Source organism: Panthera onca, chromosome A1 (genome assembly GCF_046562875.1).
Source record: "Panthera onca isolate mPanOnc1 chromosome A1, mPanOnc1 haplotype 2, whole genome shotgun sequence".
NCBI lineage: Eukaryota > Metazoa > Chordata > Mammalia > Carnivora > Felidae > Panthera > Panthera onca.
The window spans coordinates 77892953-77920506 of NC_138339.1; the positions used below are offsets into that span (position 1 = coordinate 77892953).

Here is a 27554-nt window from a genome sequence, read left to right on the forward strand (position 1 = left end):
CACACTCTGTCTAATATTACATGCTTCATACTATACTTAAGTATTATACTTAATTGTTTTCTCCTACCACTGTGAAAATGTGGATACCGTAACTGTTTCTTACTGTCATAGATCCGCTCTGACCAATATGGTAGCCATTAAACACAACTGGCTATGATTTAGATTTAAATACAAAGTATTTAAAATGACATTAAATTAAAATTTGATTCCTTAGCTCTACCAGCCACATTTCTGGGGCACAATAGCCAGGTTTGGATAGTGGCTACCATGTTGGAAGGCATAGATATAGAAATGCGTATATTCATAACAATTCTATTGGACAGTATTGCTCAAGGTTTTTAATAATTTTTATGGAATAAAAGAAAGATGTCTATGACTCAAAATTATTATAGTTATTTGGCCTCATATAGAAAATTCTGAAAATAAACACATCATACATATATATTAAACTTCAGTTTTCTTGGCATGACATTAGTAGCTATTCGTGAAATATAAATTGAAACTTGGTCATGCTGAATAGACACATTTTAAACGGGGTAGCTGCGTGGCTCAGTCAGTTGAACATCTGATTTTGGCTCAGGTCATGATCTCACAGCTTGTGGGTTTGAGCTCAGTGTCAGGCTCTGTGCTGACAGCCCAGAGCCTGGAGTCTGCTTCAGATTCTGTGTCTCCTCTCTCTCTGACCCTTCCCAGCTTGTGTTTTGTTTTGTTTTGTTTCTTTGTTTGTTTGTTTGCTCTCTCTCTCAAAAATTAATAAACTTAGAAAAAAACATTTTAATTCACAGAAATAGTTAATGACCATATAGAACTATAAATTCTACTTATTCTGAAAAATACTTGGACAGCCTGGCTTGGTTAGTAACTGAGATAAAATCTTGAACTCCTTAATGGCCCACATTAAGGATCTATACTGAAGAAATTGATGTAAGAAGATGGATCTGTATAAATCATCATGCCAAACGTGAGTTTAAGTCACACTTAAAGGTACCTGGATGTTGAAAAAAGTAATAAGACACCATCTCCTTCTTCCAGGAGTAATGCTTCCCTATATCCTACATAGTAAAGTGCAAACATTTTATATTGATAATATGCAGATACTTCACAGTCTTTCCCTAACTCATACTACCCCTTTTATGGATAAACTCTCAAGTTTCCAAATTCTCTAAGCCAGTCAAACTGGTTACCTGCTCTCCTCCCAGCAAGAATAATTTGTTCCTCTCTCTACAACCCTTTGCCCGTAAACTACTCTTTCCTTTCCAACTCTACTTTACCCTAATACAGTACTGTACTTTCCAACACAGGATGCCTTCCTTTCTTCCCTTTACCCATAAAAAACCCTTAAGGAGGTGGGTCAGTTCAAGTGCTTCCTCACCAGATCCTTTCGAGAGTTGAATGTGAAGATGACTTAAGTTCCTCCACCATAAAATTCATAAATACATTTTCAATGGGAAGCCCTCCCAATAATTAAATTTTAACATTTGGCAGCTATAACATTCCTTGGCAGGTAGCTATACAATAGGGTAGATGCTGTTGTAAATGATATTAAGCCGAATGTGAAATGGAAACTAGAGCTTTCTCCTAAGATAGATTTATCCCTTTGTCTTTCTTATCCTATATCTAGAGTCTTCATTTTATTAACAGTTTTCAGAACTAAACAAAATTTTTTCAACTCCCAGCTCTAACCCCGTTTTTTGATGGGCATGGGGAGAAGTGTAGAAAATTACAGCATTAAAAGAGTTTGCTTTCATTTTTCAAAAAGGGGTGCCACCATTTATAACACAGTGTCTCATAACTCCTATTTGAGTTTCCAGATTTTGTAATAATAAAAAAAAAACCTCTGTGTATTACTTTATCAATGTGATTTTTATGATGCTGGATAACTATAATTCAAATGGAAAATAAACAGCAATATACGCACACACACAAAAGAAGGTACCTGGCTGTTTATTTAAATCTACCATAACAATTACCCTAAGATACAAAATGCTTTAAAATAGCAATTAGGGACAATGCTATAATGAAGACTGTGCTCAGAGTTACGAATATTCTTTTCAGACGCAAAGAAATCTGTCATATTAAACAGACAGATAAGAATCAGCAAATAAGGTGAAAGAATTTACTAATGGTCTCATCTTTAGTTATTTGGAAAATTACAGAAATGATCTCATAGCTTGTTCTCTTCATTAACTCACATAAATAAGACAGTAATGATAAAACAGTTGAAGGAATTTGCCCATTAGTCCTCACTGGGACCTGTGCTCCTGCTTAGTGACTGTCTAGATCTATACATTTTGCTTATTCAGCTGGAAAAACATACCAGAATCTGAATTCTAAATGAAGAGTGGAGAGAAAATCCCTATCCTTTGGAAAATATGAGAGAAAGAAAATTAAATATTGACTAAAGTGGAGAATTTCTAATTGGATGGGAAAAGTTAATTTATGTGGAATAGAAAATGAGACCATATCTCAAAATGGTCTCAGATACATGAGCATTTACTAGTCATATTTTTCCATTGTGTATTGCCATGGATTTCATGGTAAATCTTCATAGCTGTTCCTGTGTTGCATGCTTCCTTATCTCCACTATTTTTCTATCAATAGACTAAAGAGAGCATACTCCTGGTTAAATATATACAAATCAACTGTCTCTAATTGTAATAATTATGCAAGCAGAGTTTATTGCTTTTGCTTTCATTTGACTGAAATTCATGTATACAAAACTTTATTTTACATTATATGTACTGAATCCTTATTGTCTTTTACTTTCACATTTCATAACTTGCCTTCTTAGCCAGTATTCTTTCATATATACCCCTATCGACTTTACGCCCTCCCCCTTGAGCTACAAAGTAGTCTTTAGACATATTGATAGCTTTTTACCCCTTGCTAAATTGATCTGATTTAAAAAAAAAAAAAAAAAAAATATATATATATATATATATATATATATATATATATATATATATATGTTTATTTGTTATTGAGAGACAGAGAGACACAGCGTGAGCAGGAGAGGGGCACAGAGAAGGGGAGACACAGAATCGGAAGCAGGCTCCAGGCTCCAGGCTGTCAGCACAGCGCCCCACGGGGGCTGGAACTCACAAACCTCAAGATCATGGCCTGAGACAAACCCGGATGCTTAACCAGCTGAGCAACCCAGGCACCCCTAAATTGATCTATTTTTTTTTATTTTTTATTATTATTTTTTTTTAATCCGTGCATGAGGCGCCTGGGTGACTCAGTCGGTTAAGCGCCCAACTTCAGCTCAGGTCATGATCTCACAGTCCTTGGGTTTGAGCCCCATGTGGGGCTCTGTGCTGACTGCTCAGAGCCTGGAGCCTGCTTCCGACTCTGTGTCTCCCTCTCTTTCTGCTCCTCCCCTGCTTATGCTCGCTCTCTCTCTGTCTCAAAAATAAATTTAAAAAAACGTTTTAAAAAATCCATGCATTGTAGCTTATCCTGATATAAAATCCAAGTCCTATCACTTGGGAAAAACAATACGCATAATGAGAATAAAGTCCGGAGCTTTGTTTTCTGTTCTTTGTAGCAAGATTATTGTATAGTAAAACTTTATATGTTAAAAATTTTAATCTGTCTAAGCATTATTAAGATATTTAATTTGTTCATTACTTTTACTCAATTTACATGATTACTTGTATATTATACTCTATTATTAGTTCCAGAATTTTGGAATTCAACCTGATTTGGTTCCTTCCTACTTACTGCTCTAGTCAAAATCAGATTCTGCATTTATCATAGATGTCATAAAAAATTTAATTTTTTTTAGCCATCAAATCTGATTTTGAAAATAGATGGAATGACTCTACCATAAAACTTTCTTGGCTGTAACAATTAGATTTCTTCTATATTCTGGCCTCATCAAAAAATTTTCAAGGTCATTTTCTATTACAGCAAATTTGGAAGCACAGGTAATTGGACATTTGGATGGTAAACAGTTACTTTCAGAAATATAGGAGACCTTTTTAGTGGAAAAGGATACTATGAAGTTGTCAATGTTGAGGAGAATAGAGTACCTCTTTGAATCTGCTTTCAAACTGTGGTTTCACTTATCTTTCTGAAACAAAATATGAGCATAGCACTAATCCAATTAAATCCAATTGGACTAATCCAATTAAAAATGTCCATGGATTCCTACCACTCCTAGAGCATAAACTTCAAGTTCTACAGCATGCCTTGTAAATTTAAAAGATATTCTTTTTTTTTTTTTTTTTTAATTTTTTTTTTTTCAATGTTTTTTATTTATTTTTGGGACAGAGAGAGACAGAGCATGAACGGGGGAGGGGCAGAGAGAGAGGGAGACACAGAATCGGAAACAGGCTCCAGGCTCCGAGCCATCAGCCCAGAGCCTGACGCGGGGCTCGAACTCACGGACCGCGAGATCGTGACCTGGCTGAAGTCGGACGCTTAACCGACTGCGCCACCCAGGCGCCCCTAAAAGATATTCTTAAATTATTTCTCCAATCCTATCTCCCTCTATTCCCTGACTTCCCTATGCTGGTCATTCCATAATAAACAACTGGTAGTTCTCCAAGACACCATATTCTTTTTTTTCTTTTCTTTTTTGTTTTTTAAGTTTATTTATTTTGAGAAAGCGCTAGCCAGCAGTGGGGAAGGGCAAAGAGCAAGAGAGTATCCCAAGCAGGCTTTGTGCTGTCACTGTGAGCCCAATGCAGGGCTCCACCTCACAAACTGTGAGATCATGACCTGACATAAAATCAAAAGTCAGATGCTCAACCAACTGAGCCACCCAAGTGCCCCAATACTCTTTCATTTTAGGCCTTTGCGCATGTACCTTTCCCACTACCTAACAACTCGTCCTCCAATTCAATCTCCCATCCTCAGATATGTACCTAACTTCTGATCTTTTGATTGATTTCAAATAACTGCTCAGTCATATTCTCCCCTCAGTGAGCCACTGTCTGACTACCCTCTCCTATATACACAACGAAGTAACTACAGTTGCCCCATCATGGACCTGGAATGGATAGAGAGGAAGTAAAAAGGTAATTTTTCATCAAAATATGAAATGAAAATCTATCATTGTTGCATCTGAATAATATATGATTCCTGCCAAATAATTTGATCATGGGATATCTATGGGATATATATTTTTAAAATATCCTCAAATATTTCATGTTTTCTGTTAGAGAAACTGCTGTCACATCATATTTGTGATAGATACAGAGATGGACTGCCAAAATCTCCTTCAAATAAGAACTTGTTGTCAGGCTTCAGGGAGTATGGTCAGCACATGGTCTCCATTTATGAGCTACTTCAAGATATGCCTTAGCTGCAGAAAGTCATCTTGCCTGAAATCGTATCTTTTCCTGGGGCAGCCTGTATGGTGACTGATTGGGGTATAATATAAAGTCCCAGCTACTTATGCAGATAACTGCCCAAGAAAAGGAGGATAACCAACTTAGGAGACAAAGTACAAGGAGAGTAAAGGCATGTGAATGGACCTATGAGAATGGACACAATGTGAGTAGATCTTTGTATTACATGTTTATGACCACAAGAAAGCATCTTCCACAGAAGAGACTCTGAGCATTCATGCGGACAAAATGGACCAGGTGACATCAGTTTGTGTCTATCACCTGATATCTCAGCACAATGAACATTTAAATAACTGCTAAGGTGGTGTGAAACAAACTGCACCCACTCCACTAAATTTGATCTACCAGGCATCAACATCAGATACCAATGCTGAGTTTTCCATAGGGACCATTTCTTGAGGGACAAACTGGGCACTAGGTGTCAACTACCTTGTTCCCCATACATCCTGGAAGGGCCTGTGGTTCATCAGAAGAGTAGTCACATATTCTAAATACAGGTTTGCCTTTCTTGCCCTCATAGTCTCAGCCAGCACTATTATTCAGTGGCTCACAGAGTGTTTTAATGACTGGCACTGGAACCCATATAATGATATGTCAGATTAAGTAACGCATGTTATACAAAGGAAAGCAGACATGAGTCCTTTATATCCATATCACCCAAGCTTCTAGCATGATAGAGAATTGAAAAGGTTTACTGATATTCCAGCTTAAGGGGAAGCCTGGAGGCAATGTACTTCAGTGACAGGATTTCCTATATCTGGATGCAATATATGCCTGGAATTAAAGACTTTTATATGGCTCTGCACTAGCAGTAGGAAGAATACATGGCCTCAGGAACTGGGAATGAAAGTAGGAATGGCCCCTTACCCTCACTTCCAGTAATTTACTGAATGTTTTTATGATGGAGTATGGTACATATGGAGATGTGCAGCCCACATCCCCCATAAATTAAACACACTGGGAGTACCTTCAGAGATAGTTTCTGTATGTTAGATCCTCAGGGGCTGCTTGGCTACAGAAAGCACAGCGGCCCAAGGTTATATACTTTCTTATGTAGCCTGCATCTGGTACTAAAGGACAAAGGCTTGGTTGTATCACTTGTAGACAGGACACTTTGATGTCAATACTTGCTTTAAAACTTTCTACTAAGTTGACCAAGACTTTGATAGTCCTGCGTTGTATAGTTCAACTTTCTCTACTGCTCAGTCCTGTTACCTACTCACTCTTCATTTCACAGATATTGGTTCCTAATAAATATATTGCACCTCAACCTCTGTGGTAGCATCTGCATTTCGAGAACCCAACTTATAACAAGATTATAGTAGCTTTTTTACTTTTTGTAGAAGAGGTGCAGTTATGAAGCTGGAGTTGTGTCTTCTTTACCATTTTATCTACAGACACTATCACACAATGGGCATTTAATATGTTTCAGTAAATACTGAAAAAATGAAAAAAATTAAAATGTGTATTAAAGTTAGGAAACATGTACATTCTAAAGGATAATGCTTAAATTAGAATTCTAAGAAAATAATATTATATGGATTCAAATAGCAAATAACTTTTAAAATGACAAGATAACATATTACATAATGTACTTTGTGTGTAGATGTGAGTTACTCCATAATTTTGAGTCCATAAATGTAATTGGATAAACAATAGATCTCTCTAAAACGTCATGATGCCTTAGTGATAATTCTGCTATTTTCTTTAAGATCATATATATCTATAAGTAATTAGGGAAAGGAAATGTCTAAAATTAACCCACAAATGGAAGAGTATATGAGGAAGTCATTTTAAAGTTCTTTAAGTTCTTGTTTTCTTGTTTTGTTAAGTTTTCTTATTTTGAAAAATTTAACTTTTGGGTGAATTATATAGCAAAGAAAACACATCTTCTGTCATTGTCAACAAACATGAATTTTTGTATCAGAATTGAATTTGTTTTTAATGTGATTCTGTAAGGTATAGCTTCATATAGCAAAATTTCTCCTTAGTAGGGAAAGGCAGGTACTGTGATACTTTGATAATTATGATAAATTTCTGATAAGGCTAGTGGTTCATAGTTCCCCCAATACAATGTCTTGAAAATATTTTTTTATGAACAAGTGCAATGAATATCCATCATTGAAATATCCTGATGTGTTTAAAAAGTAGAAGAGGGTCTCATTTGATTTCATGAGTGAACAGTTAAATTTTCATATATTAGAATTTTGTGTAATATTGTAATAAAAGTTTTCGTTTTGGAATAAAAACTCATTAAATTAATAGTGTTATAATTAATAATTAATATTCCAATGTATTACCTAATATATCATATATTAGATATAATATAATAATAATAACTATGAGTAAATTTATATTTGATCATTTAATTAAATGTGCTTGCATAAGACAGATTTTTAAATTATACTATAATATCAAAATGCTAATATGAAAAAAAATTACCTAAAAAGCAGCATAATTAATGGATACATCTGGTCAAAATTATGAGAAAGGACAATTATCTTAATTCATTATAGCCTTTATAGAATAAAATAAAATGTTTCTTTAAAGCATAATGTGTTCACATTAGGGGGATATTTTGTAGAAGTCATAATTTTTACTCTAAGAACATTATAGTTTGGCATGGTGATTTCACAGTACAGTAGAAAGGCCATGTAGTCAAAAATACTAGAGATCAGGTCTTGGTTCAGACAAGACAAGATTTTGGGCAAGTTGCATTTTTCTGAAGCTCAGAGTATTTATCTCCAAAAATCCAGATAAAATTACTTTTCAGGATGTATTTCTTCTCAGCCTCTTTTATAGGCTTTTCTGTGTTGACCTGTAATCGAAAAAAAGAGTTTATTCCTTAAATGTCTACTCTTGGTCCATATTTTTCTTTATCTTAACATTTGTGCTACCTGATACCATCCCTTGATATCAAACTGGGCCCTTGGGCACTCTAAGTTATAGAAATTGACAAGAGGTCAGACAGGAGTTTCAGGCAAGGCTTTAATGGGATTTAATGCCTGAGTAGGAGGGAGGAAGCACAAAGGAAACAGTTCTTTGAATGACTTCCCAAGGCGAGAGAGGTCAGGGAGAGTTTTTTAAAGAAAGTGAGGCTGATGTCTAAGCATGTAGATGTGGGGGTTTATTAGCACTTGTGCACTTAAAAGTCATACTTCTTCAAGTGTCACATGTCTCATTAGAATGTTAAATCTCCACCCCTGAGCATGATTTTTAGTATTATAATGAGAGAAAAAGTCCTGAAAATTCAGTACTGGGGTCCAACTGGGTGCAGACTGGTTTGGTCTGGTCTTTGCCAGTCTTTGTAGTAAGCATCCTTCTTTCAGTAAGCATCCTTCATGATTCCTGTAAGATAACCTAACTCAAGAAACACAGAGCCTTAGCATTATTTTTTTTTTTTTTTTTCTTTTTGTCAGAGAGGCAGCCAAAGGGCACCGGATTTTGCAGTCAGGGTTGAGAGGATCTGAGTTCAGGCCCTCCTCTGTCTCACATTGATAAAATGTTTCTTTTCCTCCTATTTACTGATAAATCCCAAGGTTAAGTTACCAGGCTGGAAGTCTTCTCTGAGTTGGAAACTTCTTTCCCGCTGGACGTATTCACTTGGTTGATCCCACAGGCACCTAACAGTGAATCTGCATAATTCACTTCCTCATCTCTGCTACACTTCACTCCCCCAATTTTTCTCCATACTAGCAACACCTTCATCATCACTTTACCAGGAAAATCTCTCCAAATCAAATTTTATCCTTGACAGCTTTGGTACCCTGAATTCCTCCTTTTAGCGTTCTTATCCAACTTGCTTTTATGGAAGGTGCAAATGCCTTCCATCAGTATAGTCACCCATCTAAACCAGACATCAGACCATCACACTCCAGGTTAAAACTTCCAAAATATCTTGCTTTCCAAAATATCCTTATTATCACTTAGTTTGGCATGTAAGACCTTGTATGAGCTGCCTCCTACCTTATATCAAAAGCTCTAGAAATTTCTTCCTCTCTCTTCTGCAATCTGATAACATAAAGTTTACAGAATTACTTTGTTTTCACAGACCATACCGTTTTGTACCTGTAGATGTACCTGTGCTTTTTCTTTTACTTGGGATATCTTTTTAAAGATTCTTTGACTAACCCTTTGGGATTCATCAAAGCATCCCCTCATTCATAAGGCTTTCTTGAATCACTGTGTTCAACTTAGCTCTCCTCTTTTTAGCACCGGTTACATTTTAATGAAATTATTCACTTATATACCTACTCTCACCAACACCCTCCACACATGGTTATGGTGTTTGAAGAGCAGTGATCGGTCTCTTTTATTTTATGTTCCCTCAGCATCTAACAAACTTCCCAACAGTAATTGGTAGCACTAGGCTGCTCAGTGATTGGTAGCCCTGAGACTCTAAGAAATAATAGAATGAAAAGTGGCTGGGTTGTGGAGCTTTATTTAACACTTTCTCCACTAATTTCTCTCAGAAATCACCCCAATAAATATATCAACCAGGTAAAAACAGTTGTTTACCACACAATAGTAGATTATAGATAAATCCCTTAATCTTCAACTTCCAACCAGAATGTTATCCACTCATTTTGGATAGAGAAATTGTGGAGATATCACTGAATATTGATTATGTTAATTAAAATAAAACCAAAACCTTTTGTAGCTTTTAAAAAAATTATCCACCTTCACTGCAATTAATATATTAAATGAGATTTGCCATTATTTCCAATCACAAATTATTTCCAATTAAAACTTTTTGAAGGCAAGGAAGCGACACTATAAAAATAGTAAGAATTTTTCCACTCACAAAACTTACCTATTTTAGAACAACTTATATCTGAAGATATTTTCTTTTTATTATTTACATAATGCTCCACCACCATCAAAATGCTCTATCATTTACATATAACATAGTAAGATCAAAGTGGAAAAAAAAGTACAGTTTAACAGCCTTACAACTCTGAACTTAAATTATTTTCTGCCAACCTTGCCATTTATTTACATTTTTGTGCAATTAAACTTTGTTCTAGGATAATATTAATAAACATCTGTAGCTATTTTTTAAAGTCCATTTATTTATTTTAAGAGAGAAATAGAGAGTGAATAGGGGAGGGGCAGAGAGAGAAGATGACAGAGTATCCAAAGAGGGCTCTGTGCTGACATCAGAGAGCCTGATGCAGGTCTCAAACTCACAAACTGTGAGATCATGACCTGAGCTGAAGTCAGACTCTTAGCCCACTGAGACACCCAGGGGCCCCTCTGTTGCTATTTTTAAAATAAAATGCTTATAAGGGGCGCCTGGATGGCTCAGTCGGTTGAGCGTCTGACTTCGGCTCAGGTCATGATCTCGTGGTCCGTGAGTTCAGACCCCGCGTCGGGCTCTGTGCTGACAGCTCAGAGCCTGGAGCCTGCTTCAGATTCTGTGTCTCCCTCTCTCTCTGCCCCTCCCCTGCTCACACTCTCTCTGTCAAAAATAAAAAAAAACATTAATTTTTTTAAAATAAAATGCTTATATTCATAATACTTGGATCAAAACCTATTTTGGTTCAATATGGTAGGGCATAAATAAGAATAAAAATAGCCTCTAGTGTTTTGTTGTTGTTGTTGCTTTTTTGTGTCTCATCAAAGAAAACTTTTTAAGGCCTCAATTTTTTCTAATAGGTTATTTACTCTGCTAAATAAAAGTACCTTTACAATGTCTGCTCCAGTTTTTAAAATAGCTCTAAATGGACTCACAAGTTCCACTGAGCCCATATTCACCTATTGTTAGGGAGATACCTATTTGGAGAAGGACAAGGCTCAACCAAAGATGTGAATCATGCACCTCAAGACTCCAATTAGAATATGTCAAATGGAATTGCCAAATCAATTACTCAAAAAAGGAACCGAATCATTTTAACAGCAGGAAAGAATAAAAGAGGAAGTAATTATTATGGTCCTATAGTACTTACCTTGATTATAAGGAACAATTTGTTAGCTGCTATGAGACAATGTGCCTTGTTTACCTCACTCTTAATGGGAACATGTTAATATATCTGAATTGTTGCCAAAGAATCCAGTCATCATCATACTGAAACAAATGACCATTTACTGACATTAATGATTCTATTAAAGGCATAATTATTTGATTTCAACAAACAAATCATTAGAGTTGATCACAAAAATCGTGCTCAAAGTGCCTATCATATAGATAATTTGATCACTTCTTATTGAAAATATTAGTTCCTAATTAAACTTTTGATATAGCATTCATCAATAGTTACACTTTTGAAAATGCAGGCTTATATTATAAATGAGGATGGGAGCATTTGTCAAAAGAAACAAGACATTATATTATATACCATGGAAAGATTTCAAACTTAGTTCATTTCTGAAAGATGAAAATGTGTAATTTAACAGGTCAACCTTTAGATGTATGAACAAGATTTCCATAATCCATCATCCAAAATAAATATATTATTTAGGAACTTTGTAAAGACAGACAAGCTGAAATCATGTTTTATAAATGTAAGGATTTACACTAACATGTTAATTTCTCATGAATGCAAAATGCTATTATTTATTTATTTATTTATTTATTTATTTATTTATAAATGCTTACTTATTTTGAGAAAGAGAGGGAGGATGGGTGAGGGGCAGAGAGACAGATGGAGAAAGAGAATCCCTAGTAGGCTCTGCACTCTCAGCACAGAGCCCGATGTGGGGTTCCATCTCACAAACCATGAGATCATGACCTGAGCTGAAATCAAGAGTCTGATGCTTCACCAACTGAGCCACTTAAATACCCCAAAATGCTTTTTAGAGATGTACGTGAATTGTTGCTTTTTATTTAGGACCACCAAATTGGCTTCATAGTTTCAAGCTGTGCTTCCAAGGTTTGCTTCAGTTTCTATTAAAATCATCTGGCCAGTTAAGTAAAATTGACGGGAATCTGTGTAAACCATATTGAAGAAGGAGGAAAGAAAGTTACTGAGCAGTATATACAAGATCATCCTATGTGCAGGGTTGTGGTAAACATATATACATACATGATCTGAATTAAAGGGTTTTTAGTTTTATATTACACGTCATGTTACACATTTTTCAGTTTTATGTTATACTTGTCCACAGCGTTTGAATTTTTTAAGAGAATCAACCTAAATTACGCCTGAAATTAGGAGAAAAATATATTAAAAAAAAAAAGAAACTCTGTATATATGTAAATACTAAAATTCTCTACTTCTCAGTGAGCTTCTGATACCTTCTCTAAAATTTACTCTTTACATATCCTTACTTCTTTGCTTCATATTTTTCTCCTTAGAGCTATATACTACCTGAAATATCTACACCTAAAATGCTTTTTTATCATGTTTATTTTCTAGCTTCTCATTAAGAATATAACTCCAAGAAGGTAGAGATTTTTACCTGTTTGTTCACTATTGAATCTTCAGTGCCAAAACACAAGCATATAATGGTGGGTGCTTAATGAAGGAAAATGTATAGTTTTATTCATTAATTTATTCAAAATGTGTGCATATGCATACTAGTGTGCATATATATTATATATTAATGTGTATATATAGTAATACATAGTTATATGTTATATATATAGTAATACATAGCTATATATACTATATATAATACATAGGTATATAATCTCTCTATATATGTAATATATGTAATATATATGTAATATAAATGTAATATCTATGTTACACACACACACACACACACACACAGAGTCATGGTCTCCAACTTTTGTCTGGGCCCCTAACTGCCTTTTTAAGAAAGGGAAAAGGATATCTAAAACCCAGAAACAACCAAACCTCATGGAGAATGCTATCTATTTATGTAAATAACTGCTATTTTTAGGACTCATGACAGAGTTGAAAGAGTGCTCTATGAGAACATTTGAAAAGTAATCTTTGAAATAACACAAGAACAAATGAGGCATTTGATATATTTATGATTGTAGGCATAATTGTTGCTGCCGAGTATGAATATATCTGAGTTTTCAAAATTCATTTTATTTCTATTACAGCCTTTGAAAATAAAGCAATTTTCCATGATACACTATTTGCATCCTGCTGAGAACAAGTGTGTATTGAGAATAAAAACATGCCAAACATAAGGAAAGTTGCCCTTTGTCTGAATCTTGAGCCTTTTGAAATTAAACTATGAAATTAATTGATTCACAAATATTACTATGTGCCAACAGAATTAAAAGATCATGATTAATTTCTTGAAGTCAGATTCACATGCTGACCTTTATATATGTATATGAAGAGGATGCTACCTGCTGTCCTTCCTTTCCAGAGCATATAATTTAAATAGTTTAATGAAAACTTATTAAAAACCAACTATTGGGGCGCCTGGATGGCTCAGTTGGTTGAGCGTCTGACTGGCTCAGGTCATGATCTTGCAGTTCGTAAGTTCAAGCCCCACGTTGGGCTTTGTCTGACAGCTCGGAGCCTGGAGCCTGCTTTAGATTCTGTGTCTCCCTCTCTCTCTGCCCTTTCCCCGCTCATGCTCTGTCTCTCTCTGTCTCTTAAAAATGAATAAATGTGGGGGGCGGCTGGGTGGCTTGGTCGGTTGAGCGTCCGACTTCGGCTCAGGTCATGATCTCACGGTCCGTGAGTTCGAGCCCCGCCTCGGGCTCTGGGCTGACAGCTCAGAGCCTGGAGCCTGTTTCCGATTCTGTGTCTCCCTCTCTCTCTGCCCCTCCCCTGTTCATGCTCTGTCTCTCTGTCTCAAAAATAAATTTTAAAAAAATGAATAAATGTGGAAAAAAAATTAAAAACCAACTGTATGCACCCTTATGTTTACTGCAACATTATTTACAGTAGCCAAGTTGCAGAAGCAACCTAAGTGTCCATCAGGAGACCAAGGGATACAAAAGGTGTAGTGTACCTACACACACACACACACACACACACACACACACACACAGGAAGATTACACAACCACAAAAGGGATGAGATTTTTGCCATTTGCAAAAACATGGATGGATGTAGAGGGTATTATGTTAAGTGAAATAAGGCAGACTGAGAAAGGTAAGTGCGATATGATTTCACTCATATGTGGAATGTAAAACACAAAACAAGTAAACAAACAAATGAATAAAAAGTAGAATCAGACCTATAAATACAGAGAATAAACTGACAGTTGGCTAGAAAGAAAAGGATGGTGGATGGGTAAAAAGGATTAAGGGGACTGGGAGATACAAGATTCCATTTATGGAATGAATAAGTCACAGGAATAAAGGGCACAGCATAGGGATATGGTCAGTGATATTGTAAGAGTATCGTATGATGACAGATGATAGCTACACTTGTGTTGGTAATAGCATAACATATAAAGAATTTGAAAGATTATGTTGTACACCAGAAACCAATGTGTGCCATTAGTTTTGTGTCAACTATACTCAAAACACAACAAAAAACAGTTTTAAAAGACCCAAATGAAAGATCCTGTTAGATGATAGTTAAATAATACCAATTAAACAACTAAATAATATCTGAGCAGAAAGAAAGAAGAACCAACTATATTGAGAGATATCGTGGTAAATCCTTGGGAGGAATACACAGATGAATGCCATATGATCTCTTCCCAATAATACCACCACCACCATCCAAACAACTGACATTTATTGAGCACCTCCCGTACACCATACCCTATGTGAGGCATGTTATTTTTACACATGATAACAATTGTTTGAAATACAGTAAAACCTTGGATTGCGAGTAACTTGTTCTGCGAGTGTTCTGCAAGATGAGCAAACATTTCTAATAAATTTTAACTTGATAAGCAAACAAAGTCTTGCAATATTAGTAGTATGTGACACTGAATGTCACATGATCACACTGAGCCAATCGTTATCTCCCTTTCTCACTGCAGGATTGTGGGTGATCATCTCCCATGCTCAGAGGCTTGGTCTCAGCCCATGGTGTTTGGCAGAAATCAATAATTTTTCAGAATGTTAGGTGCCCACAACTGGCACCTGACTGTTGCATCCAACTGTTGCATTGTGAGCAAAAGCAAGAGGTTATGGAGGAGATCTTGTCTGCAGAGGAGGAGGAGAAAAAGGCAGAGGAATCCCTCACTTCAAATGAGATTAGGGAGATGTATAAAATGTGGGAAACTGAAAAATTTTGTAGAAAGGCATCACTTAAATAAGGCTGTAGTAGTCCGAGTGTTGAATCTGTTTAACGATAATGCAATGTCACATATCTGCAACATCCTGAAAAGGAGGCAAAAGCAAGTGTCATTGGATATGTTCCTTGTTAAAGGAAAAGATTCCATTGAGCCAACAGGTAACAGTGATTTTGTTAGTAATCGTGAAAGCTATCCTGCACAATAACTCTCCTCTCTCTTGTCTCCCTCAGACCGGCCATGGTATTCAAAGATAAGTACAGGTTAATTTGTTCATTTTTCTTTATGTTTTGTATTTTATTTATTATTTTTATTATATTACAGTGTTGGAATCATTTTTCTATGAATATTTTTGGGTTGTGGAATGTATCATCTGAGTTTCCACTATTTCTTATGGGGAAATTTTCTTTGCTATACAAGTTCTTTGGATTGCAAGCATGTTTCTGGAATGAATTATGCTCGCAAATGAAGGTTTTACTGTATTCCCTTTAAACAACGTATTGTAATCATCATTTCATAGAAGAAATTGAAATTCAATTTTTTTCAGCAAGGGAATTAAAAGCAAAAGTGAATTACTGGGACCTTATGAAGATAAAAAGCTTCTGCACAGCAAAGGAAACAACCAACAAAACTAAAAGGCAACCAACGGAATGGGAAAAGATATTTGCAAATGACACATCGGACAAAGGGCTAGTATCCAAAATCTATAAAGAGCTCATCAAACTCCACACCCGAAAAACAAATAACCCAGTGAAGAAATGGGCAGAAAACATGAATAGACACTTCTCTAAAGAAGACATCCGTATGGCCAACAGGCACATGAAAAGATGTTCAACGTCGCTCCTTATCAGGGAAATACAAATCAAAACCACACTCAGATACCACCTCACGCCAGTCAGAGTGGCCAAAATGAAGAAATCAGGAGACTATAGATGCTGGAGAGGATGTGGAGAAACAGGAACCCTCTTGCACTGTTGGTGGGAATGCAAATTGGTGCAGCCGCTCTGGAAAGCAGTGTGGAGGTTCCTCAGAAAATTAAAAATAGACCTACCCTATGACCCAGCAATAGCACTGCTAGGAATTTATCCAAGGGATACAGGAGTACTGATGCATAGGGGCACCTGTACCCCAATGTTTATAGCGGCACTCTCAACAATAGCCAAATTATGGAAAGAGCCTAAATGTCCATCAACTGATGAATGGATAAAGAAATTGTGGTTTATATACACAATGGAATACTACGTGGCAATGAGAAAAAATGAAATATGGCCTTTTGTAGCAACATGGATGGAACTGGAGAGTGTGATGCTAAGTGAAATAAGCCATACAGAGAAAGACAGATACCATATGGTTTCACTCTTATGTGGATCCTGAGAAACATAACAGAAACCCATGGGGGAGGGGAAGGAAAAAAAAAAAAAAAAAGAGGTTAGAGTGGGAGAGAGCCAAAGCATTAGAGACTGTTAAAAACTGAGAACAAACTGAGGGTTGATGGGGGGTGGGAGGGAGGGCAGGGTGGGAGGGAGGGCAGAGTGGGTGATGGGTATTGAGGAGGGCACTTTTTGGGATGAGCACTGGGTGTTGTATGGAAACCAATTTGACAGTAAATTTCATATATTAAAAAATAAAAAAAAAAAAAAAAAAAGAAATTCAATTTTTTTCAAAATTACCTGATATTAGTCAGCTGCAGAATAATGTGCCTATTTCTATGAGAACTACTTTGTTACCCATAACAGATATAAGATACTTGCCGAGTTCATAATATGCAGTCCTTTCTCAGGTATAGACACTGGAATCCATGGAGGCTATTAATATTCTCTTAGGAACTGGAATTTGGGACTTGATCAGGAATAGACACTGTAATCAACAGAGGCTATTAATACTCTCTTAGGAAGTGGAAATTGGGATAGAAAGATTGCATTTCATTTGCCCAGAATAATTAAGCTCACCTGAAATAAAGTTAGGATCTGTTGGATGACACTTCATCTGCAAGAAGAAGCAGGAAGAGCTAATGTTTAAGAAGAATGAAGCAAACATGTAAAATGTGAGCTTCCTTTTTGAGAGTATTTTAATTTCCTTTGGTCAGGGTGTTACATTTGATGACTTGGATACTTTCTTATTTTGAAAAAGATCCAAGAAAACTGTTGTGCAGTTCAAAAAACATCTGCAACCATGTGGTATTAATTTGCTAGAATACAAACCATACTTCCAGTCCAATATGCTATTGCTTTTATATATAATTACTGAAAATTTTAATAAGGAATGATTTCATTTATCATGCTCACTCATTTTTCTCTCACGTCAACTCATGTTGATGCATGTTCATCATGATTGCTATTTTTTTTCTTTTTAATTTACCACATAAAGACATTCATGAACCCTGAAAAGATCATTGTATATCGAATTTGGATCCTTCTTCTAGCATATCACTTTAATATTAGGCCATCTTTGATTCAACAGTGTCATATGTGTAAATTACCTGTTCTCTTTTGAAATAGATAATGTTTTTATAAAGCTAAGAATGGTGTATCTGAAAAGAAGTAAGTAGCCAATTATTTCTGTTGCCTGGAAAATTTAATATGTATCAAAAAATGCTTTTAAATTACCCTTCTGTTGTAGATATATTCTCACATTAGGTATGGGGGAGAGTGGCACAGGTGAAACAGTACCACTACGACCTAGTGTTTATTACTACTACCATTAATACTACTGCTACTATTAATGCTACTACTACTGTTAATACTACTGTTGAAACTATTACCACCACCACCAAAACCACCACTACTACTATGGCTAATACTTATTTACCAAGAAATATTTACCACGCGTCAGCACTGTTAAAAAAAAATAACTCAGAGCTAAGGATGTCAAACCAGACCATTGTTAGTTAGTTCATGTAGTTCATAGAGTTGGTACTGCATTATCTTTGATTTGGGAAAGTCACTGTAATTGAGAGAAATCTTCCTTATCAGTATTATTTCAGAGGTTTTATAATAATTAAATGATGTGAAACACATGGAAGTGCTTTCTGAAATATTCAACATTATGCACACTCAGTTATTTATACTATGCTGTAACCAAATGCCTACCATTGGGGTTATTAACTTTAATAGTAAAGAAAGTTACAATCATGATAATTGGGAACTTGTACCCTAATATAATTAGGTAATTTATATGTAAACTACCTTCCAGTAATTATGAATATTTCTACTATTTCTAACTTACAGTATATTTATTTTATATTTCCAAAAACATCAGGTAATCACTCCGATTTTGAATAATTACTATTATTTTAATATCTACTATATATGTGATAGTACATTTGAATCTCTGTGCCAGTATACTCAAAGTTGACATTTGGTGTAACGGATCCCTGAGTTTCTTCAATATGTTTCACATCTAGCCACATGAAATGAGAAGCTCTGCTCCATAATTAATGATGCAATATACTCCTTTTAAATAAGGATTTTATCAGCCTATATAACTAATGACAGAGCCACCTAAATGACCAGTTGGCATCATTAAATTTACCAACTACTGTGCTATCATCAATTCCAATTAAATCCTAAGTATGTCTCTCACCAACATGTAAACACATTTTCTAATTGGGAAGTACCATCATGAGTAAATTTAATGGTGCCAAGTTGGCCGTTTACGTGATTTAACAGTTTAGTGGGAAATCATTTGGCTTTGAAGGTATTCCTTTTCCTATTCTTCACATTTGTTGCAGTTATCCATGTGACAGGGAGTGCTAGGGAAACTGATACTAGCCTCATATAAAGCAAGTTTACTACATTTAGCAGTGATTTTGGGTGTTTTATGGGAAGGTGTGTGAGCCTAGCAGCTGAACTGAAATTATGAAACCCCAAAGGGAGATATTGGATAGTCAATATGAGTATGTAGGACAAGTAAAATTTTTCAGGAGTTTGACTGTCAGCTGATGCTGGAGAAATTATTTTTACCCATGAAGTTTCAAAAAAAAGTATGGGCAGCCATCTGGCCTCATTTATTGCTTGTTTATCCTCATCACCTAGAATACTATCAAATGCATGGATCACAGAAAGAACCCAGGGGCAATATCACTTTCTGTGTTTGAACATCTAAGTAAAAGTCTTTCAATAAAAATAATAGCATCTAATATTTGTTGAGCTAATTACATTCTGAGGACTGGAAGAAGAATGTTTTACATGTTCTATATATACTTTGATGTTCACAATAGCCAAAACCAGAATCAGCCAGGACTTTGGACAGAAACCAGAACCACCTTAGATATTTGAAGTAAAAAAGAGTTAAGCAAAAGGAATTCTGTTTTCAAAACATAGTGGAGGTTGAGATGTGGACTCCAGGATGGCGTCTAGGAATGATACCAAGCCTATAGCAGAACCTGACCACCACAGAGTTACTACTCTGCCACAGCTACCTTCAACATCCTCAAATCCAGAGACTTAATGAAGACATCTCCACATCTTTACTTGCCAACAGAATATAGCTAAAGTAGCTGGAAGATAGTCTCTGCCACATTTATCCTTTTAAATCTCAGAGGAGAGTACTTAATTTATAGAAAGTCATTTTTTTTTCATTCAGAATTTTAGCTTCAAGGAAGAAAAATTATTTTTAGGTTTTTAGCCTTTCCTTTATATAGGAAGGAATGATGGTAGGCAGAAAAATATTAATAGCACCACCAAATATATTTATCCCAGACTTTACTCTTATATCCAAATATGAAAATTATAAGTCAAGAAGTTTAAGTAACTTGCTCATGATCCCAGAATTAGCATTCAGTGAAGCAGGAATTAAATTTCACATGTATTAGCATGTGCTAGGCTGTAGAAAGTACTACATGAACATTTTACAATTTCAAAGGCATGTATATATATATACACACAATATATATATGATATATATATACACAATATATATGATATGTATCATATATATATATATATATATATATATATATATGATATATATACACAGTGTACATTGTCTTCCTTCTCTGGAATGGCCACAGCTGTAGTGTTTAGGTCATAGTGACAGAAGAAAATAAAATGTGATGGACACAATGTTGTCTCTTAAGCTTCTTCCCAGAAGTGATACACATTATTTTCTCTTATACATTATTGGCCAAAATAAATCCCAAAGCCACATCTCAGTTCACTAGCATAGGGTTGGAGGTATATAACTCTGTCAGCAAGGGGAACCAAATATTTGTGAACAAAATGTTCCATAATTGCAGATCTGTCTGACTGTAAACTCTATGCTCTTATCTACTGCAATTCTTTTCTTATCCCCTAAGACTTTGTGAAAAAGACCCAGGTAAGTGGAAGTCCTGGCTTCCTAGAAAGAGGCTCCGGTTGCTATTGACTACTCCATTCTGGGCTCAAACTCTACAGTGAGCAGCTAAATTCCTTCCTTCCGGGACCAGCTCTTTTTTCACAAGACTCTCTTGGGACAATCTGGGCAAGTGATGGTTTTAGATAAGACTGTTTGGATTCAGAAAGATGAAGGTTTTCATCTTCTGAGGACTTACATTTCTAATCCATTTGGATCATTACCTTTGATGAACTGAGGAGTGACTAGTACAGCCATTCTAAAGCTCTATCGTATACTTAATTGTTATAAGTTACAAGGTAGGTGCTACTATTGATCTCCAGTTCAGAGATAAGAGAACTGAGGCACAGAGAAATTAAGCAACTTGCCTAAAGTCGCCCAAGGAGGAGTCAGCACTTATATTTGAACTCCATACATCTTGCTCCTAAATTCACAATCTTAGCAGCTATGTCTTATTGCTTTTTCTTTTGCCAGGCATTGTCTTAGGTCTAGGTTCTGGGATACAAGCATGGTCAAGCAAACATGATCTATGCTGTCTTAGGATTAATCTAGAAAGGAAGATGTGTGTGTGTGTGTGTGTGTGTGTGTGTGTGTGTGTGTTGCATATATGTGTATGTTACAGAATCACAAAATCATGTAACTACCAACTTATGCTTTGAAGGAAAAATGTAGAGTATATCTATTAAAACATAATAGATAGAACTTAAAACTTTGTGTTATTGAAGTCTTCTCTGTGTAAGTAAAGTTTGAGCTGAGAATTAAATAAGTTTACTAAGTAAAGAGTGCTGGAGAAGAATATTTTCACCAGTGGAAACAGCAGATGTGAAGGCCCAAAAACTGGGGAAAATGATAGATTTTAGATAGTGCATAAGGGCTAACATGAATGGGATGGTCAGGAGATGAAGCTAGAAACAGGTCATGGTCCATATTATCTTACTAAGACATGTAGGGCAAATCAATGATTTTGGTCTCTATTTTAGGAATAACAGAAATCCACTGAAGGGCGAGATGAAAATATCATCATTTTAGATTTGCATTTCATGTTCATGATGATTTTTTTTTTGAAACAGTGATTTATTTACCTGCCTAGTTTTCATGTGTCTCAGTACTTATGTAAGCGTCTTTACCCGGAATTTTGAGCTATTATCGAGAGAAATCACTGTGTGGGTGTGAGTGGTGGTGAAGAGTGTGGCATATCGAAAGTATAATATCACCGCCTGAAAGACTGACGAAAAATTATGCAGACACTTTCAGATCAAGAACCAGTGAATATGTGCAAGGTCCACTGTGTCACAGAAACAATTATCAGAAAGGATTTCACATTAAACCTGGTGTAGCTATCCTGGAATTGTAAATAGGGAAATGAGGTAGTTAGAGGACTGGAATTGTGATTAGACTTAACTAATAGGAACTTGACCAAAGCAGGAATGAATTTTCCTAGAGCATCACAGATAAGTAAGAAACTAGTTGGTGGGGAAGAACCAAAGTCAAAACTTTTAGCTAAAAATGGAGACATACGTCTTCTTCCCAGAAAGAAGTATTAGGTGATTATTAGAATCAGACCTCAAATGTTAAATTAGGATTAGAGACTACACTACTTTGACATTTGTGAACCTGCAAAGCACATCTTTGCCTATAGTTCTTGGCAGAAACTCTGAATTTGGGTTGCCAAAAAAATAAAACAATTTGTTTTATTATTTTTTTTTTTTTGGTTGAGGGAAAAGGGGGAAGTTATTAGAAAAGAGAAATTAAGGAATAATAATGAAGCTAAGACATGAAGAAGGCATGAAAACACTTAGGTCTTAGGAAACACATGGAAGCTAGGAATCAAACACCACCAAGAAGATTTACCTTCATTTTTTTTTTTTTTTTCACCACCACTGTCTCTGCTCTGCAGACTAGCTTTCTTAACTAGGCAGGAAATATGGAAAAAGAAAAAAGAAAAACTTGGCAAGAAATATGGTCAACAGCTATATACTTATATTATATTATATTATATTATATTATATTATATTATGAATTGTATTATATTATATCATATTAATTATAGTATATTGTAATTTCCATACAATGCCAACCACTAGAAGGATAATTTCTTAAACTGTTTTTGATGGTAAATCACAAAATTTGGGGGCAGAAATTCATAGCAGGTTAGGTCAGGTGCTACCAACTGTGACCACAGGATCAGAGTCATAGAGATCATGATTTAGGTCATAAATTCCAATGTAAATGATACTTTTGGTGACAGATACTTCACCAAAGGAAAAGGAGGTGCTCCTGGGCAGAAAAATACATGATTTTCCATTCTTCATATATTTGCCAAGACATATTATTTCTTGACCACCAAGACTACAATACATGTCTCTTCTATTTTTCCTGTGGTTATCCCCATCATGGTACACATAAAGGTATATTTTTCTTGCTTGTGTCTTCAGCTGTATCCCTTATAAATGATAAGTTCCTTGAGGACAGAGACTTTACTTTGATAATATAATGGCAAAAAGACTGGCACATAATGTAATGAAATAGAAATTGATCTTTATTCTAATTGGATACACTTTTGCAGGAACTTTGCTGATAAATTTTATGTGGATTATCACATTTATTCCTGACAATAACCCTATAAATCAGTTAGTGTTATTATCTCCATTTTACATAGAGAGAAATTTAGACTTAGAGACGGCTTGAAGCTCAAGGTCACAACTAAAGTGTGTTAGAGCTGGCATTTAAATCCAAGTAGTCTGACATTAGAATGCTTACTTTTATCATTTTGCTAAACCTGCATTATTTTAGCTTTAAGAAACATGAAAATTATATGACATAAACCTGAAACATTTCATTTTGTTTTATGAAGCTTTAATAATGAAAATTTATTATTTATTTAAAGAGAGACTTGATTAGCTCTAAAAACTGGTGGGTAATAGCATCTGTGTAGACAAAGTAAAGAAAGAAAACAATTATTTGCATAATATGGGAAAAGAAAACAAAATAACATTGAAGGCAGAGTTTTTCTTAAGTTTAACTATGTCAGTCACTGTGCTAGAAATTTAAACATATTATTTCCCCAATCTTTCCAATAAAACTGTTGACCACATGATTGTTAAATTGATGCTAAGATAGACATTATAATGAGTCTGAAAAAACAGAGCTTTTGAAAGATGGCATTGGTATTATATCCATATTTTGCCATATGATGATGATAATTCATAATTAGTTCAGTATACTATACTAGCTATGGAGGTATATGATACATTTACATGAAGAGCTCAAATGGACTGGATAATTTCACTTTGTAACCAAAATGTTATATAAAAAATGCATATAGTAATGTCTTACTGTGTTTTGGCCAAAAGGTTTTATAGATAATATGTATAACTCCATAATCATATATTTACTTATTTATTATATTAATTACAGATTTAGAATAGATAGATTTGCAGCACCAATGATCATTCATCTTAAGGAACAAGCATAGCAGAAATCGTAACATTTTTAGCTCACTTAAATTGTAAATTTATAAGATAGTTATCTTAGATAGTATAGTATTGATGCAAGCAACTCTTAGCTTATAATAATGCACCCTAAAAGTTATATATATTTTGAAGGATAAAGGTAGTAAATTCCCCAAATGATAATAATCTGTGTGGTTACGGGACAAAATAATTTGTATTAATAATCTGCACATCATGAAATATATCAACACTCAGTTTGATTCATAAATAAATTTCTGTCTTGAATGTTCCAAAGAATTGCTGTAAATTTATAGCTCCTTCTGAATTCACAGTTATCAGATAATGAAATCAAATAACTGGATCTTTGGATTATTCTGGTGGCATTTTACCACAATAATGTCAAACATTTGTAGGAGCTTTTTAAATTGATTTAATTGGAGATATTAAAATTAGAATTCTGGTTTTGATAAGATATATAGAAATAGAATTACAGAAAGATTTATGTTGTTTTTAAAAAAATATATCTAGCACACAAGTTTAAAATTAAAAAAGGAGATGAATCATATTTATACTAAAAATTTGAAAAAAATATGCTAATCATATTTAGATCCAGAGATATACATTGATCATTCACATACGATATGTCTATTTAGGTGTCTTGTGGCTCATTTGAAAATTCTGTAAGTATTCATTTCCTTAATCTTTAAACAAATTCAGAATGTTGTAAACTATCTGTGGTAGAATTGTCAAAAGATTTCTATAGCTCTTGATGTTAAAATGTCCTTCATTTTGTACTTTAAAACATATTCTATTTACATGTACATTTACAACACAAAATATAATACTAGCCACTTCTTGGCAAATGCTAAGCCTGAGAAATATTTTTCTACCCATTATTGATTTCACAAGGCAATATACATTTAAATTTCCCCTCAGACTAAATATTGTCACTGTTCTATTTTATAAAAATAAAACGTAGTGCCAAGTACTAACAACTATTTTTAGGGTTAAGCCCTTCTCATAACAGTATAATACTACAATCTTTATTCTTCAAAATGGCTGTCATGGATATAGAAAACTCTGTGCCTTCCTTTCTAAATAGACTCTCGGTGACCAATGGGCTAACCTGGTTATATAAAGACTTTCACTTTCAAATGCTCCCATAATATTGGCAAGTAATGGTAATGCAAGTGAAATGGCCAGGTGTTAGAGAACTTGGGGAAAGAGGAGTGCATGTGGGTGACCATAGCAATTTAAAGAGTTAATTATTTATTTAAAGGAGAGTGCCAACTTCTGCTCCATTCAATTTTGATTACTGAAAGAATTTGAAATCCACATTATCTGTGAACTTTCTCGATTTTTCTAATACTGAGTAGAACTCATAAGGCTACTTATGGGCCATTAGTTTGCAAACCTGGGCTGATGTCCCATGTGTTATAAATAGAATAAAAAAACTAACATACTCATAGTTATTCTCAAGTTGAACCCACAGTTTGGAAATAAGGGGCAAGGGGGAAGGGAGAAAGGGATAGGAGACACAATCACTTTCTTATTTTACCATATTAGCAATTGTTAATATTTTATTGAACTCTCTGCAATAAATTAAAATCTCAAAGAATACACTTTTTTAAAAAACATATTATATGGGCATCTTCCAACAACTAGTCATTTTAACTCTTTGAAAGGGATTTTTGTTCATGTTGTTGAATTCCACTGTCTGTTTCCTCCTGCAGGAAATCATTGTTTTACAATTAAGAAAATAGCCGCTGAGAGGACTCCTAACATAGAGTTGAGCTTAGAATGGCACATTTAGGAACAGAACCCACACAGCATATAACCTCCCTTCAGACTTTTGTCTAATTAGAATACAACTTCATTTTACCATTTTCTGTCTTAGTGAAATACAGAGCCATCCTGATATAGGGTGAGTATGTTCATTTATCCAATGTGTGATAAAGAGAGGTAAATACCAGGCTATATGGTTTCTCTGCCCATCACTTCTAATCCATCACATCATTTTATTGAGCTAATATTTAATGAGTACCTCTTATCTCTCTCTTTTTTATTTATTTTAAGACAGAAACACACAGAGAAAGAGCATGTGAGCAGGGGAGGGTCAGAGAGAGGGGAAGAGAGAATGCTAAGCAGGTTCTGTGCTGTCAGCATAGAGCCAGACCTGGGGCTTGATCTCATGAAATGTGAGATCATGAACAGAGTCAAAATCGAGAGTTGGATGCTTAAGTGACTGAGCCATCCAGGAGCCCCAAGAACATATTCTTTATAAAGAAATTTGTTAGGCATAATTAAATATTATCCTGTAGGATTCCTTTTTATGTAATGACTAAAGCCTATGTTACAGAATAAACTTTTAAGCAATAATAAATACGTGGGTCAAGCTCTTAGATTATTTGGGGAATATTCTTATTTTTCTTAAACATTTATTTTTATTTTTAAAAATTTTTATTGATTTATTTTGAGAGATAGAGAGAGAGCAAGCAGGAGAGGGGAAGAGAGAAAAAGAGAGAATCCTTACCAGGCTCCGCACTGCCAGCACAGAGACAGATGGGAGGCTAGATCTTGCAAACCGTGAGATCATGACCTCAGCTGAAACCAAGAGTCTGACACTTAACAGACTGAGCCACCCAGGAGCCCCTGGGGAATACTCTTGTAAAAGTAATGTATATATGTAGCACTTGTCACAGCTATGTGTGACAGTAAATAAATAAAATTTATTATACTGCCACAAAGAAAAACTTACAAGTAGTGGAGACTACTAAATAAAATTATTAGCCATATTCCATGGCCCCATAATGTTCTTTCCATAAATGCCTTATCGTGGAAGTTGATCCTATACTCATTTTTTCCAGACCTATAAAAAGAGCGCAAAAATCTCTAACATATATACACTTAATTTTTTCTTCGTGCATTGTGATAACTATGCATGGCGCCAAAAATAATGCACAATATCAATGTTTAATACTAGAATCTCCTTTCCTCATAATACATTGAAGATATGTGAGCAGTGTATATCTTCTGATTACTATGACGTAATCTGGTTTTGGCCTAATATTTAGCTGCCATGGTGATGTGTTAAAAACAGTTTGGGATGATAGCAACAAACAAATTTGAGATTTAAATGTTTTATTTATTTTTGAGAGAGAGAGAGAGAGAGAGAGAGAGAGAGACAGAATCCTAAGCAGGCTCCAGGCTCTGAGCTGTCAGCACAGAGCCCAACATGGGGCTCAAACTCGTGAATTACGAGATCATGACCTGAGCCGAAGTAGGA

The 27554-nt window shown here is 35.0% G+C and overlaps 1 long non-coding RNA gene across 1 annotated transcript in view; it reads left to right on the plus strand.

The window, feature by feature from the left end:
- Positions 1–13543, plus strand: part of LOC132681132 (uncharacterized) — a 106128-nt gene extending 92585 nt beyond the window's left edge. The window contains exons 3-4 of the long non-coding RNA XR_009610881.2: positions 12716–12807; positions 13375–13543. This is a non-coding gene — a long non-coding RNA (uncharacterized LOC132681132). The remainder of the gene's footprint in view (positions 1–12715; positions 12808–13374) is intronic.
- Positions 13544–27554: the final 14011 nt, after the last annotated feature.